The 21318-nt window shown below is 44.9% G+C and overlaps 1 pseudogene; it reads left to right on the top strand.

Annotated features, from left to right (window-relative positions):
- LOC149337386 (uncharacterized) overlaps positions 1 to 15345 on the top strand; it is a 34923-nt pseudogene extending 19578 nt beyond the window's left edge.
- The last annotated feature ends 5973 nt before the right edge of the window (positions 15346 to 21318 follow it).

The following is a 21318-nucleotide window of genomic DNA, read 5'->3' as shown; positions in this document are numbered from 1 at the left end:
TGAGGCAGGAAAGTGAGTTTTTGTCAAATGTTATGCCTAGAAATTTATGTTTATTTTCTACTGGTAAATCTATTTCGTTAAGGTGTAGGGTAGGGTCTGCCTGTAAGCCTCGTTTGAGTAAAAACAGAATGGCCACTGTTTTCTGTGGCGAAAATCGGAAACCATTTCTGTCTGCCTATGTTGTCAGTTTATTTATTGTTAGCTGTATTTGTCTTTCACATGTTGATATGATGGAGGATGTGTAAGCTATCTGGAGGTCGTCTACATAAAGTGAATGCATAACAGACCTTGGTATTATTTTGTTAAGAGAGTTCATTTTTACAATAAAAAGAGTTGTGCTTAAAATACACCCTTGAGGCACTCCATTTTCCTCAATAAAATCCCTCGAAAGGGTCGAGCCTAGACGGACATTAAATGAGCGGTTAGATAAAAAGTCTTTAATAGAGCTGAGCATTCTGCCACGGATGCCGAGCTCAGCTAAGTCCTGGAGAATCCCGAACCTCCAGGTTGTATCATATGCTTTTTCTCAATCAAAAAAGACGCTAAGACAGTGTTGTTTGTGTATAAAAGCTTCTCTCACAGTATTTTCGAGGCGGGCTAAGTGATCTGTGGTGCAGCATCCCTTTTTAAATCCACACTGATGGATATCAAGCAGTTCACAGGATTGAAGAACAAAGGTTAGACTTATATTTAGGACACTTCCGAAGGCTTTGGCGAGGAAACTGGTCAGGGTTATGGGTCTATAACTGCTAGGAGAGGTTGGGGGTTTACTAGGTTTAAGAAACGGTACAATAATAGCTTTTTTCCAGGCCTCCGGTATTTTGCCTGATATCCAAACTATGTCGAAGAACCTTAAAAGTGCCTCTACGGCAGGTTGAGATAGATGTGCCAGCATTTCGTAGTGGATTTGGTTGGGTCCTGGAGCAGTTTTTTTACCAGCAGACAGTACTGTATTTATTTCTTGGAGGGTAATCACACTGTTATATTCTTGGTTTGCACGTCCACTAGTTGGAAGTCTTTGTCTTTCGGCTGTGTTTTTGTGTTTTAAAAATGACTGTGTATAGTGTGATGAACTTGAAACTGTAGCGAAAAGTTCTCCCAGTATGTCTCCCTGTTCCCCTATGCTTGTTTGTGTGCCAGGTGTTGTTAAAAAAGGAATTGTGAAGGGTGAAAAGTTTCCATTTAATTTGCGAACCTTCTCCCACATTTTTTTAGATGTCATCTGACTGTTAATGGATGAAACATAACTCTGCCATGATGCTTTCTCGGCACACCGACGGACGTACCGAGCTTTGGCTCATGCCTTCTTAAAATTAACGAGATTTTCATGTGTCGGATACCTGCGGAATTTACCCCAAGCTCTGTTTTGTTGTTTTTTGGCTTCCTTACAGTCCTTTGTCCACCATACTTTATGGTTTTGTCGCGCCACTCCTGACGACTGAGGAATAGCTGTGAGTGCGGCAGTTATGATACAATTAGTGAACTCTTCGTTTATCATCGTCGATGGTGAGATTTTCTAAAACTATATCGTCTAAAGTTGCCTTTGCTTTAAAAAGTGACCAGTCGGCGAGGTGAAGTTTCCAGCGCCGTGGTTTTGTTGGGATTATTTCTGGTGAGGAAGTTAAAGTGATTAGTATAGGGAGGTGGTCACTGCCATATGGGTTGTCAATGACATCCCATTTAAAATCATTAAAAACAGAAGGTGAGCTAAAACACAAATCTAAAAAGGTCATTTTCCCCGAGGCAGGGGAGCAGTAGGTGGCTTTTCCTGTATTTAAAAGACATACATTGTTCGTGAGGATAAAATCTTCGATTGCTTGACCCCTAGAGTCGCAGTGCTAGCTTCCCCAAAAAGTGGAGTGAGCGTTAAAGTCCCCAACTACTAGATACGGTTGTGGAAGTTCATTGATAAGTTCTTGTAAATCGTGGACTGTTAATGTAGAATGTGGAGGAATATATACAGAACAGAGAGAAATTGTTTTATGGCTGACGACACTGACCGCAACGGCTTCAAGTTTTGTTCTGAGTTTTATTTCTTGAGCAGGAATGCCGCTTTGTACGATAATCGCGACGCCTCCAGAGAGTCTATTTGCCTGCTCACGATCGCGTCTAAAAGTTTTATAATGCTTCAGGATGTTCATATGTTGTGGACCTAGATTGGTTTCCTGGAGACATAAGGCTAGCTACGGGTGACATTGACACTAAAATGTTTTTTATGTCATCGTAATTTCTCAATATTCGTCTACAGTTCCACTGAACTAGAAAAGCCATGTTTATGTTTTGGGGCAGGAGCAACGAGAGGTTTACTTATGTTCTGGGGCCGTTATGGTAGCCGTGCCTTTTTTTCGCTCAAGAGAGCTGTTCCGCCGCTCGCTGCAGAGCAGGCGGGCTGGGAGTTTGGTCCATCACCTCGGAAGAGGTGCTGGACGACCGCGAAGAAGCCGCGGGTGTGTGGGTGTCAGGCCTCCCCCGACGGGGGGAAGTCCTGCGGGATGCTGACTTGTGGGCCGGCACTCCCTGGCTTGTAGTTGGCAGAGCAGCTTTCGCTGTCTCAGCCTGGGGCGTGGATGGCACTGCCACAGGCGCGGTGGAAGTGGCCGCGGCAGGTGCCGGAGCGCTGTGTGGTGCTACGCCCCCGCGCACCACATCAGCGAAGTTTGGTTTTGCTGTGAAGGAGAATGAATTGGTAAGCGCAAAACGCCTCCTCGCTTCTTTGAACGAAATGTTTTCTTTTGTCTTAATGGTGATGATTTCTTTTTCCTTTTTCCAGGACGGACACGCCCTGGAGTATGCAGCGTGATATCCTTCACAATTCGCGCAGCGTAGGGCTGCGTCATATTCCTTAGAAGGGTGGTCCTTCGAAGCGCATTTCGCGCAGGTTTTGCGGCCGCGGCAACTCTGTGAGCCGTGGCCAAACTTCTGAAAGTTAAAACAGCGGCGGGGATTGGGTATGTAGTGTTTGACGGTGATTTTCAGGTATCCAACATCGATTGTTTCGGGCACACTGCTGGTGTTAAACGTGAGGACCATGTGTTTGGTGTCTTTTTCTTTGTTGTCTTTGCGGATTTTGATTCTGTGCACGTCAATTACATTTTGATCAGAAAGTCCTTCAAGCATTTCGGTTTCTGTTAGATGGATGAAGTCAGCTTCTAAGATAACGCCTTTAACTGTGTTAAGAGATCGGTGGGGAGTCACGGAGACAGAGATGTCCCCTATGGAAGCAATGTTTGAGAGTTTCGAGCATTGGATGCTCTCACGGAGTTCGAGGAGTAGGTCGCCGCTGGACATTTTGGATACCTTGTAGCCAGGCCCTAAGGTATCTGTTAAACATTTGGTTACAAGAAATGGGGATATTATTCGATCTTGCTTTTGGTCACTGTTGCTATGTATCACATGAAACTTTGTGAATATAGGTTTCTTTTTCGAAAAAAAGTCTGATGCTTCTTTCCGCGCTCTTTTGAGAGAGCGATCTAGTTTTGAAAGGGGGGGAGCCATAAAAAAATTTGGTTTTTCGGTCATGGTGGCCGCCACCCACCATGGAGTCCAACAAGGGGACGCGACAGGAACTTGAAGGCAAGTCCTGCCCACGCCAGCTGTACACCTTAACTATAACCTAATATGACTCAACTCAGGGTAGTTGGCCACACACGGTTAACCCTCGCCGCCAGGAAAAAGAGGGAAAAAACGAAGAAAAGAGGAGGAGACAGGAGAGTTGTAAGAAAGGAAATAGGTTTGGTTTGGTTTATGGGGTTTAACGTCCCAAAGCGACTAAGGCTATGAGAGACGCCGTAGTGGAGGGCTCCGGAAATTTCGACCACCTGGGGTTCTTTAACGTGCACTGACATCGCACAGTACACGGGCCTATAGAATTTCTCCTCCAAAGAAATTCTAGCCGCCGCGGCCGGGATCGAACCCGCGTCTTTTGGATCAGCAGCCGAGCACCATAACCGGAAAGGAAAATAGGAAAGTGAAAGATAGAGGGGAGGATAGGAAAAGGCGACTGCCGATTTCCCCCGGTCGGGTCAGGCCGGAGGTGCCGTCTACAGGAAGCTGGGGCCAAAGTGGTGTGTTGCCACCGCCGAGGGGCCTTAAGGGTCCAAACGCTCGGCATCGCCTCAACCACCAGGATCCCCTTTTCCCCGGACGCGGCGATGCCACGCACGGCTAAGCGCGGATTCTCGGGTCCGTGGTGACGCATTGTTCACCATCATCCCCCTGCGGGGATGTCCCTGCGGATGCTCGGGTTAACCCCGTGGTGTCGCCACTCACCAACGTCTGCATGCTGCAGACGCCTCCCTGCGGGGATCTTTTCCATTGAATGAATCCAATTTTACCTCTGCCTCTCTTGCCTCGAAGCCGCCGCGGTGGCTCAGTGGTTATGATGCTCGGCTGCTGACCCGAAAGACGCGGTTCAATCCCGGCCGCGGCGGGTGAATTTCTTTGGAAGCGAAATTATAGAGGCCCGTGTACTGTGCGGTGTCAGTGCACGTTAAAGAACCCCAGGTGGTCGAAATTTCCGGAGCCCTTCACTACGGCGTCTCTCATAGCCTTAGTCGCTTCGGGATGTTAAACCCCACAAACCAAACCAATCTTTTGCCTCGTTTGTAGTAGTAGCAGTATACGGCACCATGTGTCGGAAATAATCGAGGAACTGGCGGCCTATAATGACGGGTTGCGTACATAAAATCGTATCATGCGTGGTTCGGGTGTCCACCAAGAAAGTGACTGTGACTGCTTAATTTCGCGACACCTTGCCCGTGTCGCGCCGAACGGGCGATGACTTTCCGTGGACTCCCTTGCAGTTATGAAAGCAATCATTAATGTATTTACTCAGTATGATAGTATTCAAGTAGGCGAAGTTACAAACTATTCGGTGTTACAAAATAAACGAAATAATTAAACGCAGTATTTGCAGTCTTGTAATTTAATAAAATTTGTGTACTGTGTTGTGTGTTGTGTTGGGTTTATTGGCGCGTAAGCAGCTAAGGCTTTCATGCGCCAAGAACAAGGTATGGAAAGATTGGCTTGAGCAGAATGTGAAAATAAAGTTGATAAAAACGGTGGTGTAAAGGGCCTAAAAGTTATCTTTTTTTTCCTGGCTGATTAAATACAAGCTTTTTAGAAATGGCTGTTTGCAGAAGCTTTTAAAAGTTGGTTAACCTCCGTGGACATCCTTGGCTGGCCAAGGATCTCGAGGTCCCCAACTACTCAGGTAAAAACCTCAGCCTCCTTCTCAGGACTGAGAAAGTGGCTGAGGTGTATTGTTTTAAGTAGGGAAGCACAGGGTCAGAACATTACAGGTTTTGAAGAACGCCGGCTTCCCTTAAAAAGCTAAAAACATCAAGTATACTAACGGGTGCATGTTCAGCTAAAATCAACGCTGGATGAAATGGGATATGTTCTTTGTAAAATGTAGCAAAATATTTTTTCCTTAATGGTTCAAGTTTTGTGCATGATAGTAGTATCTGGTTTACGGTAAGTTCATGTCCGCATTGCTCGCAAACAGGTTTGTCTTTGTTTGTTAGCAGGAAGTTGTGGGTGAGATGTGTGTGTCCAATACGGAGACGGCATAAAATAACTTCGATGAATCGTTTTTGGTGTGAGCATGATTTCCATTCGTCTAGAATGGGTTTTACTAAATGTAGCTTATTATTTCTTTCGATATTCCATTGCGACTGCCATTTATTTTTTAATTTGCACTGCACCAACTTCATACCATCTTTGTAGGGAATGTACACTTTCTTTATTTCTTTGTTCCGAGCTTTCGCAGCACATTCATCTGCCTTCTCATTGCGAGTGATTCCAATGTGACTGGGAACCCAGCAAAATGTTATGTGTTGTCCCTGTATTGTGGCGCTTGTTATGTTATGTATGATATCCCCGATTAGTGGTGTCACTGCATTTCTATGGTGAAGTGAGGTTAGTATGCTCAGAGAATCAGTGTAAATGATACTGTTTTGAATGTTCTCATTTATTATTTTTTCTACAGCCACCGAGACTGCGTAACACTCGGCGGTGAAAATGGATGCGCACTCAGGCAGGCGTACTACTTTTTCCCAATTAGTCTGAACCACAGCACTTCCCACGTAGTGCGCCGATTTTGATCCATCGGTATAAAATGCTTCGTATACTCCGTACTTTACGTTTACTGTTAAATACTCTTGTAATATCTGTTCATGCGGTGTATGTTTCTTCCGAAATTGTGTTAATGTGAAGTCGCACACAGATGGTACGCAGTACCAAGGCGGGAGTGGATCACGTTTGCGGGCAATATTAGGTAATGTGTTCATTATGTCTAGTTCTTGGCATTTCTCTTCAAAGCGGAGAAGAAGTGACCTGATTGCGTGGGGTCTGTTGGTAAATAGTGTTCGGGATGGGCACTTTGTAGCGAGTGGGTAACATATGTGTTTAGGCTGGGAACGGATCTTTAAAATGTATGCGCATGTGAGCGTTGTTCTGTCTGCAAGTGGTGGTTCATTGGTTTCTACATACAGGCTTTTTATGGGTGACGTCCTGTATGCACCAGTTGAAAGACGCAATCCCAAATTGTGCACAGGGTCCAGTCGCTTCAAGTACGATGGCCTTGCTGATCCATACACTATGCAGCCATAATCTAGAATGGAACGTACTACAGAGCGATAAATGTGTAGAAGACATACCCGATCAGAACCCCAGTGTTTGCGTGAAAGGACTTTCAGTATGTTCAGTGATAGCGACGCTTTCTTCTTTAGTGCGTTTATGTGAGGCAGGAAAGTGAGTTTTTTGTCGAAAGTGATGCCTAGAAATTTGTGTTCCTTTTTTAAAAGCAGCTCGGTTTGGTTTAGGTGCAATGTTGGATTTGTGTGCAAGCCTCGTTTGAGTGAAAAAAGTAAGGCCACTGTTTTCTGTGGTGAGAACTGGAAACCATTCTTGTCTGCCCATGTTTCCATTTTGTTGATTGTAAGCTGTACTTGTCGTTCGCATGTGGATATATTGGAAGATGTGCACGCTATCTGAAGATCATCAACATACATGGAATACATAATGGACCTTGGGATTATTTTTCTAATACAATTCATTTTTACAACGAAGAGAGTTGTGCTTAAAATGCACCCTTGAGGAACTCCATTTTCCCGAATGAAGTCCCTCGAAAGGGTCGAGCCTAGGCGGACATTAAATGAGCGGTTAGACAAAAAGTCTTTAATGGAGTTCACCATTCTGCCACGGATGCCAAGTTCAGCTAAGTCCTGGAGGATCCCGAACCTCCAGGTTGTATCATATGCTTTTTCTATATCAAAAAAGACGCTAAGACAGTGTTGTTTGTGTATAAAAGCTTCTCTGACTGTATTTTCTAGACGGACTAGGTGATCTGTAGTGGAGCATCCTTTTTTAAATCCACACTGATGGATATCAAGCAGTTCACAGGATTGAAGAACAAAGGTTAGTCTTATATTTAGGACACTTTCGAAGGATTTGGCGAGGCAACTGGTTAAGGCTACGGGTCTATAACTGCTAGGAGAGGTTGCGGGTTTACTAGGTTTAAGAAATGGTACAATAATAGCTTTCTTCCAGGCTACAGGTTTTTTCCCTGACATCCAAACTGTGTTGAAGAATCTTAAAAGTGCTTCTATGGCAGGCTCAGAAAGATGTGCAAGCATTTCATGATGTATATGGTCGGGTCCTGGAGCAGTTTTTTTTCCGGCAGAAAGTACTCTGTTGATTTCTTGGCGGGTAATTAGACTATTGTATTTTTCATTTGCACCTCCAGTAGTTGGGAGCCTCTGTTTTTCAGCTGTATGTTTGTATTTTAAAAAGGACTGCGTGTAGTGTGATGAACTTGAAACTGCAGTGAAATGTTCCCCCAATATGTCTGCCTCTTCCTCTATGCTTGTTTGTGTTCCGGGTGTTGTTAAAAAAGGAATTGTGAAGGGTGAAAAGTTTCCATTTAATTTGCGAACCTGCTCCCACATTTTTTTAGATGTCATCTGACTGTTAATGGATGAAACATAACTCTGCCATGATGCTTTCTCGGCACACCGACGGACGTACCGAGCTTTGGCTCTTGCCTTCTTAAAATTAACGAGATTTTCATGCGTCGGATACCTGCGGAATTTACCCCAAGCTCTGTTTTGTTGTTTTTTGGCTTCCTTACAGTCCTTTGTCCACCATACTTTATGGTTTTATCGCGCCACTCCTGACGTCTGAGGAATAGCTGTGAGTGCGGCAGTTATGATACAATTAGTGAACTTTTCGTTTATCTGGTCAACGGTAAGATTTCCTAAAACTATATCTCCTAAAATTGCCTTTGCTCTAAAAAGTGACCAGTCGGCGAGGTGAAGCTTCCAGCGCCGTGGCCTTGTGGGGATTATTTCCGGTGTGGATGTTAAAGTGATTAGTACAGGGAGGTGATCGCTGCCATATGGGTTGTCAACGACGTCCCAGTTAAAATCGTTAAAAACAGAAGGTGAACTAAACGATAAATCTAAAAAGGTCATATTCCCTGTGGTAGGGGAGCAGTATGTGGCTTTTTCTGTATTGAAAAGACATACATTATTTGTGAGGATAAAATCTTCGATTATTTGACCCCTAGAGTCACAGCGCTCACTTCCCCAAAAAGGCGAGTGAGCGTTAAAATCCCCGACTACTAGATATGGTTCTGGAAGTTCATCAATGAGGCCTTGTAGATCGTGGACTGTTAGTGTTAGATGTGGAGGAATATGTACAGAGCAGATTGTAATTGTTTTGTAGCTGACAATGCTGACTGCAACTGCCTCAAGTTTTGTTTTCAGTCTGATCTCTTGAGCAGGGACGCCGCTTTTCACTATAATGGCTACGCCTCCCGATAGTCGGCTCGCCTGTTCCCGATCGCGGCGGAAAACAGTGTAATTCTTAAGAAAGTTATTTTTTTGGGGACCTAAATTTGTTTCTTGTAGACATAAGGAGACAGGAGCGTGTGCTCCTAGTATGTCTTTTATGTCACTGTAATTGTGTAAAAGTCCTCTACAGTTCCATTGTATTATGAAAGCCATCTTAATTTTGTGTTTCTATAGGGTGGAAAGGTATATCAAGTTGTTGTTGGCCCCGTGACTCGGGGCCTGTCTTTTTTTGATCGATCCAGAGAGCTCCGTCGACCGTCCGACGTGGACGGCGCGGGGCTGCCCGGGGCCGTGTCCATCACCTCTGCGGAGGCGCTGGACGACCGTGCAGGCGGCACGTTCGCGTTCGAGTTTGACCTCGACCTGTGGGAAGAGGTCTTGAGGCCCGCCGACCCGGGGGTCTGCGCAGCCTGACTTGCAGTTGGCGGAGCAGCGTTAGCTGCTCCGCCTTGGGGCGCGGATGGCACCGCCACAGGCTCACTGCGTGTGACCGGGACGGGTGCCGAAGCCTGGTGTGGTGCGCCCCGCCCACGCACCACATCGGCGAAGTTTTGTTTTGTTGGGAAGGAGAATGAGTTCGTGAGTGCAAAACGCCTTCTCGCTTCTTTAAATGAAATGTTTTCCCTTGTCTTTATGCTGATTATCTTCTTTTCTTTTTTCCAGGACGGACACGCCCTGGAGTACGCTGCATGGTCACCTTCACAGTTTGCGCAATGCGGGACTGCGTCACATTGATCAGAATGATCCTTCGAGGCGCATTTCGAGCACGTTTTCCGGCCGCGGCAACTTTGTGAGCCGTGACCGAACCTTTGGCAGTTGAAACATCGGCGAGGGTTGGGAATGTATGGTCTTATGTTAACTTTTAGATATCCTACTTCGACTGTGTCGGGCAGTGTGCTGGTGTTGAACGTCAGGATCATGTGTTTTGTGTCTATTTCCTTATTATCCTTCCGGATCTTGATTCTGTGAACATCTATCACGTCTTGGTCACTCAGACCTTCGAGCATCTCTTTTTCAGTGATGTGGACAAAGTCATTTTCGGATATAACACATCGGACGGTGTTCAGAGATCGGTGTGACGTCACGGAGACAGGAATATCCCCAACAGATACAATGTTTACGAGTTTTGAGTGTTGGACGTTGTCACGCAGTTCGAGCAGTAAGTCCCCGCTGGCCATTTTAGACACCTTGTAGCCAATGCCCAAGGCTTCTGTCAAACATTTTCACACTAGGAAGGGGGACAGGATTCTAGCTTGCTTATCTTGTACTTCACTATGGATCACATGGTACTTAGGAAAACTGACTTTTCTTTTTTGAAAGAACTGTTCTGCTTCGTTCCGCCCTCTCTTGAGAGAGCGATCTGGTTTGGAAAAAGGGGGAGCCATAAAAATTCTAGTTTTTCGGTCATGGTGCCAACCACCCACCATGGAGCCCCACAAGGGGACGGGACAGGAACTTGCGAGCAAGTCCTGCCCACGACAGCTGTACACCTTAACTATAACCTAATATGACTCAACTCAGGGTAGTTGGTCACACACGGTTAACCCTCGCCGCCAGGAAAAAGAGTGTTGTGTTGTGTTGTGTTTATTGGCGCATAAGCAGCTAAGGCTATCATGCGCCAAAAACAAGGTATGGAAAAATTGGCTTGAGCAGAGTGTGAAAACAAAGTTGATAAAAACGGTGGTGTAAAGGGCCTAAAAGTTATTTTTATTACCTGGCTGATTAAATACAAACTTTTTAGAAATGGCTGTCTGCAGAAGCTTTTTAAGTTGGTTAACCTCCGTGGACATCCTTGGCTTGCCAAGGATCTCGAGGCCCCCAACTACTCAGATAAAAACCTCAGCCTCCTTCTCAGGACTGAGAAAGTGGCTGAGGTGTATCGTTCTAAGTAAAGAAGCACAGGGTCAGAACATTACAGGTTTTGAAGAACACCGGCTTCCCTTAAAAAGCTAAAAACATCAAGTATACTAACGGGTGCATGTTCAGCTAAAATCAACGCTGGATGAAATGGGATATGTTCTTTGTAAAATATGGCAAAATATTTTTTCCTTAATGATTCAAGTTTTGTGCATGATAGTAGTATGTGGTTTACGGTAAGTTCATGTCCGCATTGCTCGCAAACAGGTTTGTCTTTCTTTGTTGGCAGGAAGTTGTGTGTGAGATGTGTGTGTCCTATACGGAGACGGCATAAAAAAACTTCGATGAATCGTTTTTGGTGTGAGCATGATTTCCATTCGTCTAGGATGGGTTTTACTAAATGTAGCTTATTATTTCTTTCGATATTCCATTGCGACTGCCATTTATTTCTTAATTTGCACTGCACCAACTTCATACCATCTTTGTAGGGAATGTACACTTTCTTTATTTCTTTGTTTCGAGCTTTTCCAGCACATTCGTCTGCTTTCTCATTGCCAGCGATTCCAATGTGGCTGGGAACCCAGCAAAATTTTATGTCTAGTCCCTGTATGCCAGGAAAAAGAGGAAAAAACGAAGAAAAGAGGAGCAGACAGGAGAGTTGTACGAAAGATATAGGAAAGTGAAAGATAGAGGGGAGGACAGGAAAAGGCGACTGCCGATTTCCCCCGGTCGGGTCAGGCCGGAGGTGCCGTCTACAGGAAGCTGGGGCCAAAGTGGTGTGTTGCCTCCGCCGAGGGGCCTTAGGGGTCCAAAAGCTCGGCATCGGCTCAACCACCAGGATCCCCTTTTCCCCGGACACGGCGATGCCACGCACGGCTAAGCGCGGATGCTCGGGTCCGTGGTGACGCATTGTTCACCATCATCCCCCGGCGGGGATGTCCCTGCGGATGCTCGGGTTAACCCCATGGTGTCGCCACTTACCAACGTCTGCATGCTGCAGACGCCTCCCTGCGGGGAAAAATTTGTGTACTGCTCGCAACTACAGAACCTTTTTTTTTCTGGACAATGTTGCCGCTTTTTTGTGATATTTTTATTTTCCAAACATGGTTGTATCCAGGCCACCGGCACCGGCACCGAGGTTCCGAGTGCACGCCCGCGAGCAGGGTTGCCGTTGGTGGCTACATTGTGCCAAATTGGCTACTTTTGAAACCTTCTGGCAATGAATATTTCAGGTTGGCTCCCTGGTGACTTCCTGGCTACTTTGAACTTTTATTTTGGCGCGTTTGTTGGCTGCTTAACTCGCAGCATCCTCGCCGGCAGGCATGCCGGCAGGGTCTGTTCGCATCGAGGCACCCCTACGCACGGCTAGGCTAACGACGTCGCTTTGCATGCGGCGCGACGCTGAAGGTGACATCTTCAAAAACATTTCACTCGGCCAAGGATCCGTGATGCTTCCAGTTCTTGAGGCAAATGGACATACGACTCCTGTAGCGGCTTTCAAATGCCCTGCACTTGGGAGGCTGCATGCCATTAATCCTGATGATGACAAAGAAAGCGCGGAGAGTCGTGAAGGCATACGAAGCTGCCGCTGCATTTTTAATATATGGTACTCCATTGAGTTGGAGTCAGAAATGCGGTAATTGCAAACATTAAGCGTGAATTTTATCACCCATTATGTTTGAGTTTATGGCACGCAGTGGCCGGAGCGTACAAAGACGCAGCGAATGGCCTTTTCCACACCTGCGCAATAAGTCACAAAATTTCCCCACTTCGAATTTCCAACTCTGATGCTGAGCGCGTTTTCTTCTGTGATAACTTGATAAAAAAAGTGTGCAACAAAATGAAGCTCCACTGCCTTACGGTCGAATCAAGATCGATCTAAGGCTTGAAGGCTAATATAGCTGTCCTACTGGGTTGTTGGCTAGAGCGTGCAAATATCTACTCGCACATCATTTAATAATTCATCTATTTGCAACCTACCTGTGCCTTGAAGAACAAGGAAAAGGCTAAAATTTTGTGCTCTTTATTCTGTTTCTTGCGTGATCTGAAATGCTAAAAGTTACTGTTCTTTGACAACAGTCATATTCCTAATAACGCTTCTATTTGATTTGGCTACATATTTGGCGCTAAGATGGAATGGCATGGCTACTTTTGACTACTTTCAGCTCAAGTTTTGGCTCCTTTTAAAATGTTCCCAACGGCAACCCTGCCCGCGAGTCATGCCGCGAGTGCTCGCCGTTGTTTTTCTTTTGTGGTGTGGAGGTGTTGGTCGTACTGCCTGTCTGCTGTCCCTTTGTGCGGCTGTTGCGGTCCTCGCCTTTCACCGCAAAGCTTCTGCATTTCGCCATGAATGCAAAGCAACGCAAGTACCGTATCGTTGAAAAAGAATACCGTGAGATCTCGCAAGATCTCGGTATTTCACAACGGCCGGTCGCATCTACGTCTTCAAGCTTGGATCAAGGGGGCAGGAAAAGATCGCACACCGAAACATCAGTCGACGTACGCACCCCCCCCCCCCCCCCCCAACTCTTGCTACCGTCTGAAGCAACCACGCGACGCAGAAGCGAAGTGTGCGCTGAAGACGCGTGCTCCAGTGGAAGCGGGTGAGTAGTTCCATCGCCACCTGCTGACCCGCCGTTACCGTTTGTGCACGAGTCTGATCGTGCGTCACCAGGGAGCAGCTAATCGTGCACAGGCAGCAGGTCAAGTGATGCTGCAGCCTCAGATCATTCGAGTCATGACGCAGTTTCAGACCATTCAAGTAATGCCAAAAGCTCAGAAGAATCAGATGATGAGAATGTGTCATCCACAGTGGCTCAGAACGTGGGTGAGCCTCGTGAGCATTTTACTCACAGTCTCTCGGCGACTGAGGAGTTAGCTCTCATAGCTAGCAAGCACAACATGACGCATGCTTGCCTCAATGATATGCTTGACTTCTGTCGTCGTCGTGGGATTGAGGAGCTACCAAAAGACGCGAGGACAGTAATGCGGACACAGCGAAAAGCGCTACTTGAGCACAACGGCACATTTGCTCATTTCGGCCTTGCTGAAAGCATTCAGCAAGCAGTCGGGCAAGGGCCTGCGCCCGAGAACATTAGGCTGCAAGCCAACATTGATGGCCTGCCTTTGCACAAGAGTAGTCAACCTGGTTTGTGGCCAATACTTTGCCGAGTTACGAACCTCAAAAATTCGGCACCATTTATGGTGAGCGTGTACTGCGGCACAGGGAAGCCACCGTGCCTCCAGAAATTTCTTTCCCCCTTTTTAAAAGAAGTACACAGCCTCAGCAGTAACGGTTTGGTATTGAAAGGAAATTGCGTTGCTGTCACACTGACTGCTGTGATCTGCGATGCCCCGGTAAGAAGTTTCGTGAAGGCAATAACTGGGCATGCAGGCTATCATGCTTGTGAAAGATGGAGCCAAAAGGGCCGCTATGGGGAGAACAGACTCACATTCCCAGACCTCCACGCACCTCAACGAAGTGATCAATCATTTCGCTCCCAGGAAGATCGGCAGCACCACACCGGTGTTTCACCATTCACTAACTTAGATATTGACATGGTGGCATGCTTTCCCACCGAATACATGCACCTGGTCTGCCTGGGAGTAATGCGGCGGCTACTGCGAAATTGGGTCTCCCCGGGCCATGCTGCTCGACTTAGCAGACAGGAACGGAGCCAGCTCAACAACAGGCTGCAAGAAGCGGCCACAGTTTTTCCCAGTTGTTTCCAGCGAAAACCCAGAGGAACTGAGGAACTGCACCGTTGGAAAGCAACCGAGTTCAGGACGTTTTTACTCTATCTGGGGCCTGTAGTTCTCGAGTCTCTCCTGACTGAAGAACAGTACAAGCATTTTCTTCAGCTCCACGTGGCTTTGAGGATACTTGCCTCCCCTGAGCACCATGTAGCTTGGAACAGTTTTGCCCGGGACCTGCTCAGGTATTTTGTTCAGTAGTTTGGCATGTTGTATGGCGCAAAACAGGTCGTGTACAACGTTCACAGCTTGGAGCACCTGGCGGAGCAGTGCCTAGACCATGGCCCTGTTGATCAATTCAGCGCATTTCCCTTCGCAAGCTATTTGGGAAAGGTAAAAAAAATGCTCCGCACTACCAACAAGCCACTAGCACAGCTTAGCCGCAGGATGTCGGAAGCAAGGCAGTGTACAATGATCAGTGCAAGAGTTGAGCAACACGTGAAAGTGGGAGACTGATTTTTAGTAGACAACTCTGCTGTTGTCTTTGTTGCTGTGTGCAAAGAAAGTGTCAAGGCTGGCATCTTGCCAAATGGCAGAGATTTCTTTAAGACACCGATCGAGAGCTCAAGGCTCAATATAAGGCGTTACAGTGGTCTTGGGGAAGAAGCTAAGATGTGGCCTCTCTCAAATATGAAAGACCGAGTTTGATGCCTGAAGCGTAATTACAAGCGAGGGCACGTTATTTTTTCTCTACTCCACTGTGAGTGAAATCTGAGTGCTGTTGGTTTGGTTTAACATTGGAAAGCAACTCGGGCTAAGAGGGACGTCGCTGCAAGGCTTCAGAAATTTCGACCTCCTGGGGATCTTTAATGTGCACTGACATCGCACAGTAGATGGCCGCCTTGCTTTTCACCACCATCAAAAAGCAGCCAGGATTGAACTCATGTCCTTGGCCACCTGAGCCACTGTGACAGATCAGATTGCTATTTCAGCATGAAGAAATACGTGCCTGTATGAAGAGGGAGCAACCTGATATATCTCCATGTATTCTGCTTCCATTGAAACAAGCTGAGAATGGACCTCCAGCCTTGTGTTCAGCTGCACAACACTGCAGCCATTGGTGTTGAGCGCATCATCTCCTACAACCTCACCTGTGGAAAGCGTCAGCTTTGTAGATAACGGCCCTTTTCAGGGCCACCCAAATGATGCTGCCAGGGCCGCAGCTGCGCCTCCAAAGACCCTCCCGTTCCCATCAAAGTTGTTTACTATTTGACAGTCTAAAACAGACAGTCTAAAACAGAATGCAGACATTATAGTATTGAGCACACGAAGCTGCATTGAAATGAATTGATGTGAATATTAGGTGTGCAGCATAACTACTTGAAGTGATGCGCAATTAGCATGATTCCAAAGAATTATGTAATAGGAGAATGTAAATTGATAGACCTCGCACCTCTATACTCCGTTTCATACATCTTGTGCAACGCTGCCAAAGCTAGAGCTTTTGTTTGCACCCTCTACATCCGGAATTGAAAAGTGTTGTGTTCCTTGTGGGGAGCGAAAAGTAATAAATGCTTTGCCTTCAGGCATGATATATGACAAATTGTCATGAGCCTGATTAAGTGCACTCTTATTGCTGACGGAATGCTGTCACTTTCTCGTGTCTTAAACCCCTCAGGCTCAGAAGCGTGTGGTAACATGGCTCTATTTTTTCATGTGGACTAATTCCGTACCTTTCACAGCGTTGCACCTCATATATGAAATGGAGTATAGTGTCACTTCGGGACGTTGAACCCCAGAAATCACAAAAATTTAAGTTTTCCTGTTTACTTTCACTGAAAATAGCGCTTTTTATATGCTAGAAAACAGAAATCAAATGGCATTGGTTATTCTTGCGTTGGCCGCTTTCATAACCAAAGTGAGGCTATATGATGCACTGCAACTTATTCTTAAACAGTGAGAAAAATGGTGTAAAATAATACTGTGGCTTCTTCAAATACAGGAAAGTTACACGGTCATAAGAACTACATAATGATCTCAAAAAAGGGAGGTGCTTATCATTTATGATGACATTAAAGCACTCGCCAAATAAGGCTAATACTCAAACATCAGTGCCAGTTTGGGCAATGTAAAATAGGCTGCACAAAGCATACTGCACACAAAAGGTAGGTGAAGTTCAGTGGTCACTGACGGTGGTCAAAAAGGAATGTCTCTCTCTTCTTCATGGTTGGGAAGAGCTGTAGCGCTCCCGAATCGTCATTTGTTTTTGACCATGATCATTGACCAGTGAACTTCATCAACCATAATTCCTGACCGGAGAGTGGGCTATCAAACCATCGACTACTCACAAAATGATACTTTAAGCTTCTGTTTTGACTGCTTTTTTGCTGCAATGGAAGTGCAGTTACGTGCCCGAGTGTGTTTTTTTCAGTATTTTTTTCATGCTTAAAGTGTTCAGAGGTCACACATCTTGTCTCTTGTACCATACATACTGATGTGGCAAAAAATGACAAGTGTTGTTAGAGTTATGGTAGTCGTGTAAATTAACTTTGGCCAGAAGTTTTCAGTCAGGAAAAGGTCAGCAACGCCATTGGCAGTAGTGTTTAAGGTGTCCAGAAAAAGACACCTAAACCATTGTAATGACAGACATGTAGGTCATGCAACACTTCAGTTTATATAGTACTTTTCATTTGATTACATATATTTTGCAGTTTTTTGTTCGAGAAAGTAGGTTGTTCAAGGATATTTTCCAATTTTCATATACGCAATACTAAAAATTACATTTGGGTAACAAAAACCTCCGAAACTAGCCATTGGTTAATACAGGAGTCTTCAATTATTTTAGCAGTGAGGAACACCAACAGCTTTCAAGAAGGGCTGTGAAACTTCACTAGTTTTTTTTACTTCCATACCTTCCTGCCTTAAATGCATGAAAAAATAGAGCCTGCAGATTTGCAGCGCTTCAAAAAAAAGGTCACATTCAATTATTTAGGCTAGCTGCATAATATAAGCCACAAGTAAACATTTATCAGTCTGAAAATAAAGTTAAATGAAGAACAGTCAAGAAATATATATGGATTAAGGTTCTCAGAGAGCCCCAAAAGGAACCCTGGGATTCCACGAAACCCACTTTACGAATCTTGGGGTTAGAGAAACTAAAGCAACCACATCAACTAATGTCCTGCTACAAGTAGAGCGAAATAAGTTTGTAACTGCACTGTACTGTGCTATGAACAAGAATGCAATCAAGGGGAGCCGCACAAGACAAACCAAAAGATGACTGATCAAATTTTGCCTCACTGGCATTTTTAGTGTGTGCCGAGGAGGTGTAAATGGCTGCTGGCCTTGCAGGTATATGCGCTTTCAAGCTCAATGTGCTTGGTGAACTTTAGCATTTTGGTAAGAAGACCTAGGTGTTATTGATGGAATCTTAAAGGTTTTTGATTCCATTAAGGGTGCTTTAATGAAGACGTACTGAACACAAGTGAAAGGTTAAATTAATAGCACACTTTTGAAGGCGTTCTTGTGCTAAACATTGCATCTAGAAATGAAATGACTTGAATCTGGCATGTCAAGTTGCATTTTAAGGCAGCACTGAAGTGAATAACTTTGAACAGTACCACGTGTACATGAATGTGTGATGAAATTATGTTGCCAGTTTGTGATTTACTCAAAATTGGTAGGTACAAGTATACAGAGACACAAACATTAGCACACATCATTGAAGTTGAGACGTAGGCTTGAACATGAGGATCTGAGAAGAAAACTGTATAGTTCAAAGAAGTTTATTATTGCCACCATTCCCCGGCTGGTTATGCTCACTGCAGGGCATAGACCCTAGCTACTGTTGGTCCTGTGCGGGTAGCATAGTCTTACCTCACTATGTGATAAGGCTGTCTGACCAAACGACCATTGTTGCAAGAAAATATACCTCCTGAGTGTATTGGTCACTGAGTCATGCTTCCTTCGAGTGCAGGTCTAATGCATGAAGTGATTTGAATCACAGAGACTGATGAAGGGGTGAAAAATACGGAACACTGTCAACTAGGGCTGAACATTATCCTGTGTACTGCTGATATCAACAGCTGTTATATTGCATTGATAACATGCAAGCCCCTGTGTGTCACTGGGTGTAGATAAGTGCGGAACCTCATTTTTTATTTTGAGGCATATGCCGTGTAAGCCATATATAATCACCATATTGCAGTTTTTTTGCTGAACTGAAATGCCGCAAATGCAAAGCTCATCATTACCCAGTGGTGTGTTTGCTAGTAATATAGTAAAACTACCATCTCGTTCAGTTTATCACACTTAGAGGAAGAGCTGTTCTTAACATAGGTATCAAATGATGGCCGCAGTTCAATTCGACAGGGCGTCTGTACTGCTGACAAAGGCACCAATTTCAAGTACTTCTCATTAGTTGGTGTAGTGGTGAATTTTGCTGCTATATTTGCTAATGACCCGGAGGGGGCAGGCTTCGATAGTTTTGCCTAAATTCCCTCTGTAAATACCGTTGTGCGCATTAACCATGCTATCGAAAAAAAAACATTTTTGAAAAGTACTCTCGACTTTGGATGGTACACATGCATGTGTGTCAGCACTGCCTATCAAGGGATACGCGCTGAAGCAGTGGCCGCCGCAAACATTTTCATCGCACTTTCTCCCAACATGATCCTTGAGCAGTTTTCTACCGAATGAACAGGTTTGTCTTTATACACTGCTGCGACTCATGTATGTTTTGTTTTTTTTTTCAGAAAAACAGCCGTTTGGAGAGGGGTGCGGTTAGCTTATACACTGAAAAATACGGGAAAACAAGCATTAATACGAAACTTAAAAGGTGGCACAAAGCAATGAAAATGCTTAATCGCGGACTATTCATCTCGTGTAATTGTGCTCTCATCTTGTGCCTCGATCATGTTGCAACAATAGAGCTACCATGCAATGTACGAGTCATAAATGACACTAATACAGACACTTCATTTTGATTATGCGATGCAAAGCTACTTATGCTCATAGAACTCCCAATCCTCCTCATCTTCAGGAGCAGATATAAGCGTTACATGATAGCAAGAAAGACGTAGCGCACATTTAGGTAAACGAATACACACTTAATTCGCTCGCTGCTGTTCTAACCAGACAGAGGTCTCCGCGATTTGAGTAGTGACAGCGGCAATTAGAGGCTTATTGTGAAAGAATTAGGCTATGTCAGCGAGGTCATGTCGCCAAAATGTGTCAGCAGTAGTAGTGTCATTCTCAGAAGAAGTATAGGATAAAACAAATGATTGTACCGATAGAGCACAATGTGAGGATAATGTGCAAGAAATTTGATCTCAGTAGGATGATTAGTAATCAATTAGAGCCAAAAATGTTGAAAAACCCTCGAAATAGCATGAGCGTCGATATAGTGAGTGGACAGAAAAACAACCATGGGTGGCAAAATAGTGGGAAAATAGGCAAAGGAGCGAAAATATAGTTTGAAATGGATTGAAATGTGTTTGATGAGTGATACTCAATCGAACAAAAAGTTTGATTCAGATCGATTAATTAATTAATTATAAGCAGAAGTCGTTGGATGGTCGAATACGCTGGACGAAGATAGAGTATGTGGGCGGGAAAGCAGCATTGGCCCCAAATTAAAAAAAAAATGCGTGAGAGGCGGAAATGGGTGTAATCAGAGTGAAAGCGATTAATTAAGGAGATTATATAAGAAAAATGTAAAACAGTGATTGAAATCTATAACCGTAATCATATGAAGACGATTAAGCGATAGCGATTAATACCTGCTAATGAAAGCCAATGCAATGCTAATTGAGAGCAAAACGGCGGCAGAGCATCAAAGAGAGCTAGGCAAAGGGAGAGAACGAGTTCCATGGAGGCGCAGTGCCTTCGCATTCTTCCAATGCGAGTTGCCGCAGACGATGCAACGTTTTTTTCTTAAGCTATATCTATCTCTTATATAAGCGCATGGTCAGCGGTGTCCTATCATGGAGCAAACGCTCGTTACTGTTTACCCATTCCTGCTTTAATGGAGTGCTCGACACGTTGCGCCATGCATATATGTTTTGGTGCTGTTCTGCAGGTATACCGCATTAACTGCGACGCCCAAGCGCATCAAGGTACAGCGGATCTAACGTTAGTATCGAGAAGTTATTTTTATAAAATGCTATTGATAGTTTTTGAAATTCAGGCCAGAAAATCAGTGCTGCATATATGTTTCTCCGACTCGCATTCTTTCATTGCACGACTGGACTTTTTACATTTTACACAGAACGAAGACCACAACCTTAAAGGGGAAAATAATCGCATGCAAGCATGCAACTTTGCATATCTTAGTTTAAAAAACTGAGATTTAAAAAATCTCACCGGAGGTTATGCGGGTTTTTACGAAGATATCATTATCTACGCCCCGAACTATATATGCTTATAAATAATTGACAATGTGCGAGCTATATATATATATATATATATATATATCGCGCCTCGCTGCAATTGAGAAAACTAAGAAGTCACGATAGCAACTCGATGATGCTCCACAGCAGTCGGCACTTCAAAGTTGCGTTGCCTATTGCAGGAATTGGCCGACTTCTAAATATGGCAAAGTCAATGCAGGCGAAACATTCGAGAGAGTGGTCCAATACTGCCAACTTCTAAAAATGGCTGAGCCAAGTCGGGTAAAACGTCCGAGAAACTGGTCCAATACTGCCAACTTCTAAAAATGGCTGAGCCAAGGCGGGGAAAACGTCTGAGAAATTTGTCCAATACTGCCAACTTCTAAAAATGGCTGAGCCAAGGCGGGGAAAACGTCTGAGAAACTGATCCAATACAGCCAACTTCTAAAAATGGTTAAGCCAAGGCTGGGAGAACAGAGGCAACGCGGGCCTTCAGAGGGCCGTCGTTTGCCAACTCAGATCCT

The sequence above is a fragment of the Amblyomma mixtum genome, chromosome 7 (genome assembly GCF_055824585.1).
Source record: "Amblyomma mixtum isolate Tamu chromosome 7, ASM5582458v1, whole genome shotgun sequence".
Lineage (NCBI taxonomy): Eukaryota > Metazoa > Arthropoda > Arachnida > Ixodida > Ixodidae > Amblyomma > Amblyomma mixtum.
The sequence above is the reverse complement of the archived record's forward strand: the minus strand, read 5'-3'. Positions and strand labels throughout refer to the sequence as shown.